This window comes from Zingiber officinale, chromosome 10A (assembly GCF_018446385.1).
Source record: "Zingiber officinale cultivar Zhangliang chromosome 10A, Zo_v1.1, whole genome shotgun sequence".
NCBI lineage: Eukaryota > Viridiplantae > Streptophyta > Magnoliopsida > Zingiberales > Zingiberaceae > Zingiber > Zingiber officinale.
In genome coordinates, this window is record NC_056004.1 from 17,060,021 (window position 1) to 17,071,627 (window position 11,607).

The window sequence follows — 11,607 nt, forward strand, 5'->3', positions numbered from 1 at the left end:
ACAACAGCATAAACTAGCAACAACATAAGTAAGCAACAACGGCATAAGCTAGCAATAGCAGCATAAGTAAGCAGCCAGCAGCGTAAGTATAATAACAACAGCGTATGCACGGATGGTCACCCCGCCCACCCCTTTGCACCACGACCCCTGTATGGTCGAGAGGCTGGATCAATGACAACTGTACGAGACTCCAGCCGCCACTACTCTCGAGTGACTGAGTGGACAGTTTGCATAGTAGCTATCTAGCTACGTAGCAATAGGGTCCCTGCTGCTCACAACCCTAGCCATCACTACCCATGAGTGGCCTAGTACGGCATGACAGGACAAGCGGCATGCTCCAACCACCACTATCCATGAGTGGCCGAGCATGCGACCCTGGCCAACGACCCTCTCAACCATAAGGGAGACATGGTCGCCGACATGCATGCAATGACATGATGGATAAAATGTAACAGTCATTATATATATAAAAACAGAAATCAGGTAGGCTACATGAAGCCAGCATGCTCAATAAAAAACATGTATAGATAGCAGTCAAAGTAAGTAAGCATGATATCTGGTATCTATATATCCAGTATCTAGCGTCTAGTATCCCATATCTGGTATCTAGTATCTAGTAATGTAGTATCTGCTAAATATCATAGACAGCAACAAGAGACCGTATAGATACAGAACGAGTAGCTCAAAGATCGAGTGGAAGTATCAAACGCAGGAAAAATAAGAGTGGATTTAAGGTAAAAGCAATTTCTATCCAAAGATAGCTCATGCACTAAGTTCAAAGAACTACAACATTAAGGTAAAAGGTACCCGCCTTAATACATAGATCATGTCGAGAAATCCCACGTCAAGACGCTCGTCCCGAATCCAAGTCTTGCGATCACATAGTATATTTAGCTAATTACATAGAAAGTAATTAACTAACCAACTCCCCCACTTAATTAGAGTAACTCTAATCAAACATGGTTATAGATTAATCCCTAATTAACCTTAACCATACTACAACCTAATTAGATTAGGTTTACCATGAATCGTCTCTATAGCTCCCCAAATCAACACATCATTTAATCCAATACAAATCCATCTCTTAATTGCCAATCCATTATATAATATAATCAATTTCTACAATCCATCATTCCTAATCCCAAACCAACATAGAAATGGAAATCAACTTCCAAAACTCACCGAAATTGGGCACTCCGTTGTTGACTCACAACCAGAGGAACTCGCTGCTGGAAAATGATGGCTGGAGCTACACTTGCTGCAGAAACTTTGTGGTTGGAACATATCGAAATTGCTGCCCCCTTCAATCTCAACATCCTAATTCGTAATCAATACAACCATAATTAGGAATTTAACCCTAATTCTTAAGCCACAACCTTTAAACTAACAACGTACCATCAATCGATCATCGAATCTGTCAAATCTTGCTAGAAACTTCACATCTGATCAGAAGTAAGACCCAGCACTAGTGCTGGAAACAGATGGGCGGTCGGAGGATGATCTTGAACTGAGATACCAACGAAAATGATAAGAAGAAGGTGTCGACGATCAGCCAGCGATGACCGGAGCTAGGGCACAGCTTCAAAAAGGGTACTCCCTAGTCCAAGATCCTGTGAGAAGGCGTCGTTGGACCTTCTTGATCCAAATCCAATGATGAGGGGGAATCGGCCTCCACGAGAAGCAGCTAGGGCTCGGCTTGAAGAGGAAAACACCCTCGAGAGGGAGACGACGTCATTGCTCTAAGAAACGACACTCGTGTGGCATTCGGAAGCTCTCAAGAACCGACGTCAGGGAGAGGTGATCGACGTTCGGGTGGTGGTCGATAGTGTTGGCCAGTGGTGACACTGAGAGAAGGGAGAGGGCGAGGGAATCGGGTGAGGAGAAGGGCGAGGTTAGGGCACGGTAATAATAATAGGTTTTATATACTTAGGTTTGCTTAATCAAATCCTAAGTACATCCCTCAATCAATTCCTACTTTTTGGTATTCCAAACAGATTTTTTCCCAAACCTATAATTGATCCCCTTAAAATACGTCAAACGGGCTCCAAAAAATTTCCAGAAAATTTCTGAAAAATTCAATAAAATTATTTCTCAAATAATCTTATTTATTTATTTATTATTTGGGTGTCGTATTTTACAGTGAGACCTTTGAGATTATAAGTTAATCTCAGTTTTTGCCCTTAGTGACTATTTAGCTGTTTACTTGAAGTTATAATCAATGTCTGCTACTTGCGCATGTATCCTATGGCTATGGATGATTCAGTCTATGGAGCATAACTAGGAAAGTGACTGATTAGACTGAATATATTCTAACTAAAAAGGAAGATTAAATAGATTTATATCTTTTGATATTATTCACTAGTCGACCCATTTATGTTATGTATAGAAATGAATGTGAATATTGAATATGGAATATCCTCTTGACATAATGGTTATTATAAGATATTAGAGATGTTCATATTAATGTAAATGAAGATTATTTAGTCTGGGTAAATAGCATGACATAGAAATCTCCAAGATAATGGTTGTGTGCCACTGGGAGATTGGATGTTTCCTGGATAAAGACTATGCGCCACCAAGACAGAGAGACTATGTGCCATTATGAGGATATCTCTGATTCATTACTCAAAGAGCGGCTATGTAAGGTGTAACAATCTTCTTTTCATCTATCGCTCAATGTGCTTGGTGTCACACGAACCATTTTCCCTAAAGTATGAATTGGATGTTCTTATTTGGTCTTTGTGACTAACTAGTTCTTATTTCGTCTTTGTAACTAATTAGTGTTTTGCTCTGGTCTTCATGACTTGAATGTCATATAGTCTAAGTGACTTATTTGGTCTTTGTGACCAATTAATGTTTGACTTTGGCCTTGTGACATGAACATATTGTAATCTATGTGACTGACATGGTCTATGTAACCAGATAACCTTTATGGATTGACTTGGACGAGTGGGAGATGTTGGGCGTTGCATTAGTTGCAACGTTAGGAAGATGAAGGGGTGCCCATTCACCTTCAACTTCCTCCATTATATGCCATCAAAGCATTGGTTACAAACTGATGCTTTCTTCTTATATAATGAAGCGTCCAAGAGCAATCGACAGGTGGAAGAAGGTGATCAGTGTGTGCACAGCGGAGGCGATGGTGGGCAAAGAAGAACATTCAAGATTTGTTTGTCTTGTAGAAATTAAGAGAAAGAAAAAACTAACCATATTATTGGATCTTAAAATTGATACAGAGTATAAGGTCTTATATAGTTAAGTTAAGAAACCCTAAACTCTATTAAAAAAAAAAGAAAAGGTCCAAATTTCCCTAAAAGGTATAAACAAATAAATATATAATCTAACATCCCCCTCAAATTCACGATGCTACAACTAGAAGCATTGAGAGTTTATCAGATAAGAAATAAAAAAGTGAAGTGGAATGTGTCTTGGTAAACATATCAGCAATCTGTATCTTTGAAGGAACAAAAGGCAATGTGATGGTGTCAATCTAAAGATGGTGACGAGTAATGTGACAATCAATTTCAATATGTTTCGTCCGCTCATGAAAAACTGAATTGCGTGTAATTTGAATAGCACTCTAATTATCACAATATAATAGAGTAGGTTGATGAAGAGAGACACCCGTATCCGCAAGTAACCAACGCAACCAAACTATCTCACAAGTAGTCGAGGCTATGGCATAATACTCAGTTTTTGTGGAAGATCTAGAAATAACATCTTATTTTTTACTCTTCCAAGAAATAAGGGAATCACCAAGAAAAATACAGAAACCAGTGGTAGATTTATGATCTGTAGGATCACCAGCCCAATCTGCATCAGAGTATGCACGCAGCTCAAAAGATGAAGTAGAAGGAAATAAAAAGCTTTAAAATTGAGTGCCCCGAAGATACCTGAGAATACTAAGAACAGCAACCCAATGAACTATTGTTGGTGCAGAGACAAATTGATTAACCACATGAACAACATACGCAATATCTAGACGAGTCACGGTGAGATAAACCAAGCTTCCAACAATAGTTCTATACAAAATAGAATCCAGCAAAAGTGAGCCATCAGATGGAGAATATCGAGCATTAGTCTCAATAGGAGTATCAATAACTCTATTATCAGTAAGACGAGCACGCTCAAACAGATTAGATATATACTTTGACTGAGATAAAAGATAACCTTTCGGGGAATAAGCAACCTCAATGCCCAGAAAGTAGCGTAGTATACCCAAGTCTTTCATAGAAAAACAATGAGTCAACTCATACTTCAAGGAAGCAATTCCATCAGAATCATCACCAGTAATAATCATGTCATCAACATATAATGATAAAAGAAAATGACCTACACTCGTACATCTAACAAACAATGTTGAATCATGATTACTTGGATGAAAACCAAACGAAGTAATCACTGTAGAGAACTTCTCAAACCAAGCACGAGGTGCTTGTTTGAGACCATAAAGTGCTTTACGAAGCCTGCAAACTTCACCAGGTTTGTGTGAAATACCAGGAGGAGGTGTCATATAAACCTCTTCATGAAGATCACCATTTAGAAATGCATTCTTGATATCCATCTGAGATATTCTCCATCGACAAACAGAAGCAATAACAATCAGAGTAAGAACAGTTGTCATTTTTGCAATAGGAGCAAATGTTTCTTCATAATCTATGTCATACTCCTGAGAATAACCTTTAGCAATAAGACGAGCTTTGTATCATTCGATGGATCCATCAGATTTAGTTTTGATCATATATACCCAACAAGAACCAATAGTATGTTGTCTTGGTGGCAATGGAGACAAATCTCATGTATGACTCTGATGTAAAGTAGTTAGTTCCTCAGCCATAGCACTTTGCCAAAGTGGGTTACAAACAGCTTCTCTATAAGATTCATGCTTAGAAAGACAATGAATAGATGCAACAAATGAAGCAAAAGAATGAGAATAATAGGAGTAAGCAAAATCTGGTAGTTTAGTAGACTTATGAACATGAGTGGATTGACGACGGTGGAGAGAAGGATCATCCGCAACCTCAGGAGATAATTGGGTAGTGGCAGAAGGAGGAACATGTGGAGCAGATATCTCGGGAACCAAAGTACCAGATTCAGTTGAACTACTAGTAGGATTTATGGGTGAATCTTGCTCAATATCGGTATTAAAAGGATCAATGCAAAGTAGATCTAACTTTATCATAATATGCGAACTAGTCGGAATATAAAAGAATGGAATATGCTCAAGAAACACAACATGATTAGAGACATACAATTTTTGACTAACGGGATCAAAGCAACGATATCCTTTTTGACTAACACCATAACCCAGAAAGACACAAATAGTAGACTGAGAGGCTAACTTATTACGCTTTGCATGTGGATGAAGGACAAAGAAAGTACAACAAAAAACACGCAAAGAGGAATAGACAGGAGCATACCCATATAATTTTTCAAAATGTGACAAACCTGAATTGTATGAGGTTGGAATTCTATTAATGACATGAGCAGCAGTAAGGATTGCTTCCCCCTAAAAGGTACTAGGAACACTAAAATACAATAAAAATGAACGGGCTATTTCAACAAGATATCTATGTTTCCGTTCAGCCATGTCATTTTGTTCAGGAGTATCTGTATACGAGGTTTGATGAATAGTACCATCAGAAGCAAGTAAATGTGAAAATTGATTCGAAGTGTATTCCCCCCCCCCCCCCCCCCCCCCCAAATCACAACAGAAATATTTTATGAAACTAGAATGTTGAGTTTTTACAAGAGCTCTAAAGTTATTGAAAATTGTAAGATAATCATACTTGTGTTTCATAAGATAGACCCAAGAGTAACGAGTGAAATCATCAATAAACAAAATATAATACCTTGACCCCCCCCCTTTTATAGGAATAGGAGAGGGTCCCCACACATCAAAATGGATAAGATCAAATGGAGTAGAAGAAAAAAAAAGACTTTTAGAAAATGGTAAGGCAAAAAATTTGGCTAGTTTACAACCACTATAATCAGAAATATTAGAACTTTTTAAAGGCCCTAATACTCCTGTAGAGGCTAAAAACTATAAACGCGGTGCTCAAACATGACCTAAGCGAGAGTGTCATAAATAAAAATCAAAAGATGAACGACTTAGATGAAAAGACGATAAATCCACACTCGAAGCTATAACTTCTGGTAATTTGAGTTGATCTAAAACATATAGTCCTCCTTGCTTATGGCATGTCCCAATCAGCCTTTGAGATTGCAGCTCCTGAACATAACAATTGGATGAAGAAAAAGAGACTAGGTATCCAAACTCACATAATTGACTAACAGAAATAAAATTTAAAGTAAAACTTGAAATATAATAAACATTAGTAAGAGATAAAGAAGATGTAACAATTGAAACAACACCTACTAATGACAAAAGAGTACCATCAGCGGTCACAATAGATATAGATGAATTGGGAGAAAAAGAAACAAAAATGACAAATTAGATGATATATGATGGGAGGCACCAGAGTCCAAAATTCACAAAGATGAAGATATACCTGAAATACCAGACAACGACAAACCTATATGAGAGGAAGCTGACATGGAAGAGGATGTAAAGCAAGGAACTATTGAAACTACTTAAATATATATGAATTAGATTTCCATAAAGCATCTGCACGACCAGGCATGATGACAAAACAAATAATTCTTAGAATAACTAAACTGTAAGGATACACATTTGTATGATCCGTAAAAATTGATGTCAGGACGACCTGTGGTCACACAAATAATCTGAGGTAAAAAAGGATGTCAAATGTAGAAATCAGTAGCATAAGATGTCGGTGTCAAAATCAGTAGAAAAGGACGTCAGTGCCGAAATCGGCAACATAGTCCTTCGGCACCGAAATCGGTAGAAAAGAGCATCGGTGCCAAAATTGACAGCACAGGATGTCTGTGCTAAAATCGACAGAAAATAGTGTCGGCGCCGAAATCGATAGAAAATAATGTCGGCACCGAAATTGGTAGGACAGGACGTCGTCACTGAAATCGACAAAAAATAGATGTCGGTACCGAAATCAACAGCAGCAAGACAGAAAATAGATATTGGCGTCGAAATCAATAGCAGGAGTAGGAGACGTCAGTGGCAACAGGAAGCAATAACAGGGGGCGGTAGAAAAAATTAGGTCAGAGAAGAAGAACCGCTCTGATACCATGTAGAAATTAAGAGAAAGAAAAAACTAACCATATTATTGGATCTTAAAATTGATATAGAGTATAAGGTCTTATATAGTTAAGTTAAGAAACCCTAAACTCTATAAAAAAAGGAAAAAGTCTAAATTGCCCTAAAAGCTATAAACAAATAAATATATAATCTAACATGTCCAATCTCGCAAGAGAGATTTGGTTTGTGAACCATGAAGAGCTTTTGGATTCTGTGATCGTTCTTCTGTCAGCAAGTCTTGTCGGTGCCGATTGCAGATTTGTGAGAGATCGCTATAAGAGTTTATTGTTTTTCATGCTTTAGAACTATCAACAATACCATGGCCACTTGCACTAATAGTTAGTAGTCATCCATGATTTATCTCTTCCGTATTGGTCTAAGGACGGATTGGTGGAGGCATTGGGATGAACGAATCTCCTTTTATCATATGTATTAGAAATGAAGCTAAAATTTATATTATTATTTTCTCCCTGATGTGGAGGTAGGTAAAGGCGTACCCTTGGTAAGAGAATTCGGGTAGTATATCAAGACTTAGTCAATATAGACTCTAAATGGCGGGCCATCTTTGACTGGCCGAGTCAATCCACCACCAAGATGATCTGGCTTAGCGAGCCGATCTCCCAATTTAGTGATTTCCTGAGTTCGAGAGGGAGACACTCTCAAGTGCTTGAGTTTGTGAGTGGGGATGATTCCGAGCACCATCGAGCATCGAACACCGTTGAATACCCCTAAGTACCCTGACAATATATTGTTGGGTTGTATACCCGTTACAATAGTCAGAAGCTCTGTTTCACACTTCTGAGTTTGTGCCAGATGCACAAATACGACTTACAAACAAGTAGGCTTTAGCAGATAATCTCAAGTTGTCGACTATAGCAAGCCGAGCCCTGTGCTGAGGTGATACGTCACCTTCTCGAGCGGACACCGTGAGTTGTTGCCCGTTCTTCCGTTGAGAGTCGAAGTTTGATGCTTCTTAGATACCGACTGGATGTCGAGAGCTGCAACATGAGCACTGAGTGGATGCCGAGTTCAGCAGAGTGTTGTCTCCTTAAAACAGATTCATCCCCTCCGCCGTGCTCAGAGGATTAGGTGGACGTCTATTTCCCAGGATAAAATGACAAAATCACGAGCATAACCGAGCACTGGTTGTCGTGGCGATCTGAACTATATTTGAAAACTCTCACAGATATCTACTAGGCAAAAGATGCACAGTAGAAAAGAAAGAGTAATTAGAAGGGATTCTTGCTCTCAAATTGTTTTGCTCTTAGACAAGAATGGTGGAAAACGATCACAAAGCACTCATGCTCTACTCTGCTTTAAGTCTTCTCCACCTTATATAGACAAGAGTGTTGCAAGCTCGTGGCTTGCATGTTTGCCAAGCAAACCACACCGTGGCTAATTTCCAAGCCACAATGTGGCTTCTTCTTAGCAAGGCAAGCCAATGAATCATGCAACCATAGGTGGCATGCATGCAAGCAAAACATGTGGCTTTGCTTCCAAGTGAAACACATGGTTTTACATGTGTCATTGAGCAATGTTATTGAGCAAATGAAAGAGACACATGGCCTTACTTGGCAAACTTACGTGGACATTTCATGTCCCGATCAGTTTGTATGAGCATTTCGGGCCCTGAATTCTCACTTCTTTTGCTCGATTTAGTCGTAAAGCCGATCTTTCGTTGTGGGACTACAACCCACAAGTCGCGTTTCCATTCAACGTTTTCCAACAATCCCCCACATGAATGGAAACAAGGATTTGTGATAGTCTTCGATAGTTGAGTCGAGTATTTGGAAACAATCCCTTTGAACCTTCCCATGTAAACTCTGTTTGCTCACTGGCAGATTAGTAGACGTGATGTCTTTGAACTGTTCAGCCGTTGGTGTAAGCATGGATAAATCTTACCCAAGACTCTCCCTGATATAGCTTAGGTCTTATAAGTGTGTTCGTTTTTGGCCATGAACACGCCTGGTTCTGTGAGAACTTCTAAGACTTGAGCCTCCAATTCTCTTTCGAAGCGGCCCCACTTCTTTCTCACATAGGTGATCCCTCAAGAGTTGTCATCTACTCTTCTTGATCATTAAAAACCCATCGGCTTACCCTGGTTTGGTCACTGTGTCCTTGGGCTACTCCCCACAGTGTGTCTAGTCAGTGCAGATTAGTTGTCCCTTTGAACCTAGTTCTTGGGATCTCCAGTTAGCATAGGTTGGGTGTCCTCTGCACTGATTGCTGACAACGGCATCAAGCTCATTCCTCTTGATGAGCTTGCAACTAACTCTCGATTTAACCCCTTGGTTAGCGGATCCGCTAGGTTATCCTTTGACTTCACATAGTCCACAGTGATAACTCCAGTTGAGATGTTGTCTAATGGTCTTATGTCTACGACGTATATGTCTAGACTTACCATTATACAGATGGCTTTGTGCCCGACCGATAGCTGATTGACTATCGCAATGTATGCAAATCACCGGCACAGGTTTCGCCCATCGTGGAATATCTTCTAAGAATTGTCTTAGTCATTCAGCCTCTTCACCACATTTGTCAAGAGCTACAAACTCAGATTCCATCGTGGATCTGGTTAGGATTTCCAGGAAATGACAGCACCAGCTAGAGTGAAGACATATCCACTCGTAGACTTAGAGTCTTTTATATCATATATCCAACTTACATCGTTGTATCCTTCGATCACAACAGGATATCTTTTATAGTATAGTCCATCTTCATGAGTATACCTCAAGTACCTCAGTACTCTTGTTATCCCTTTCCAGTGCTCCACACTGGGATTACTCGTGTATCTACTCAGTTTGCTTACTGCGTAGGCCAAGTTTGGTCGTGTATAACTCATCAAGTACATCAGACTTCTAATTACTTGAGAGTACTCTATCTGAGAGATACTTTCACCTCGATTTTTCGATAGATGTTGACTCGTATCTATCGGTGTTCGTGCCAACGCAGTATCACCCTTGGTGAATTTCTCAAGAATCTTGTCCACATAATGAGACTGACTTAGAACAAGTCCTTCTGCCATTCTAAGAATTCTGATTCCTAGAATCACATCAGCTAGGCCCATGTCTTTCATGTCAAATCTTGAGTTCATGATATCTTTAGTGGATTTGATTATCTTATCATTACTCCCAATGATAAGTATGTCATCTACATATAGGCACAAGATGACATAAGTATTCTTTGTGACTTTCATGTAGATACATTTATCACATTCATTACTCTTGAAGCCACATTCCTTCATGGCATTATCAAATTTCTTATGTCACTGCTTTGGTGCTTGTTTCAAATCATATAATGACTTCACCAATCTACAGACCTTATTTTTCTGTCCTGACACAGAAAACCCCTCAGATTGGTCCATATAGATTTCCTCTTCTAAATCCCCATTTAGAAAGGTTGTCTTGGCATCCATTTGATGTATTTCGAGATTCCATAGAGCAGCGATAGCCAACAATACTCTAATGAAAGTTATTCTAGACACCGGAGAATATGTATCGAAGTAATCAAGGTCTTCTCGTTGTCGGTATCCTTTGATTACTAATCTGGACTTGTATTTATCGATTGTGCCATCTTATTTCATTTTCTTCTTGAAGATCCACTTACATCCTAGTGGTTTACTTCCCGAAGGAAGATCCACGAGTTCCCAAGTGTGATTTTGCAAGATAGATTCTATCTCAGATGCAATTGCCTCTCTCCAGTGAGATCCATCAGATGAGCTTACCGCTTCTGCGTAACTCCGGGGCTCACTTTCCAGCATGAAAGTGATAAAATCTAATCCGTAGGATTTTTCTACCCGAGCTCGTTTACTCCGTCTAAGCTCAACCTCAACTGGTTCATCGCCTTTTTCTTTGTCTTGTATTTCATATGCATGTTTTGATGAGCAAGCATCCTCTCGGGTCTTATATGGAAACACATGCTCGAAGAACGAGGCATTTCTCGATTCGATTATCGAGTTCTTGTGTATCTCCGGTATGTGTGACTCATACACACAAAATTGATAAGCACTACTGTTATGTGCATATCCAATAAATATGCAGTCAACAGTCTTTGGTCCTATCTTAATCCTTTTCGAATCAGGCACCAACACTTTGGCAAGACACCCCCACATTCATAAATATTTGTAGGACGGTTGTCTTTCATTCCACAACTCATAAGTGTTGGTGTAATATTCCCTAGGTCAAGGTTGACCTGGTTGACTGAGCTTGAATTGAGTCAGGCTCGAGTCTTGATGTTTGGGTTTCAATGTTTGACAATACATATAGACAACACATGGAGACTGCAGGTGCAATTGTTCATGTGGGGAGATTGTGAAGGAAAGTCAAGTAGGTCAAGGTTGACTGGATACTTGATTGGAAAATCCTGGTGAGCGAAGCCAGGTGAAAGTCCTAGTGAGTGAAGCTAGGCAAGAGAAAAGTCCTGGTGAGTGA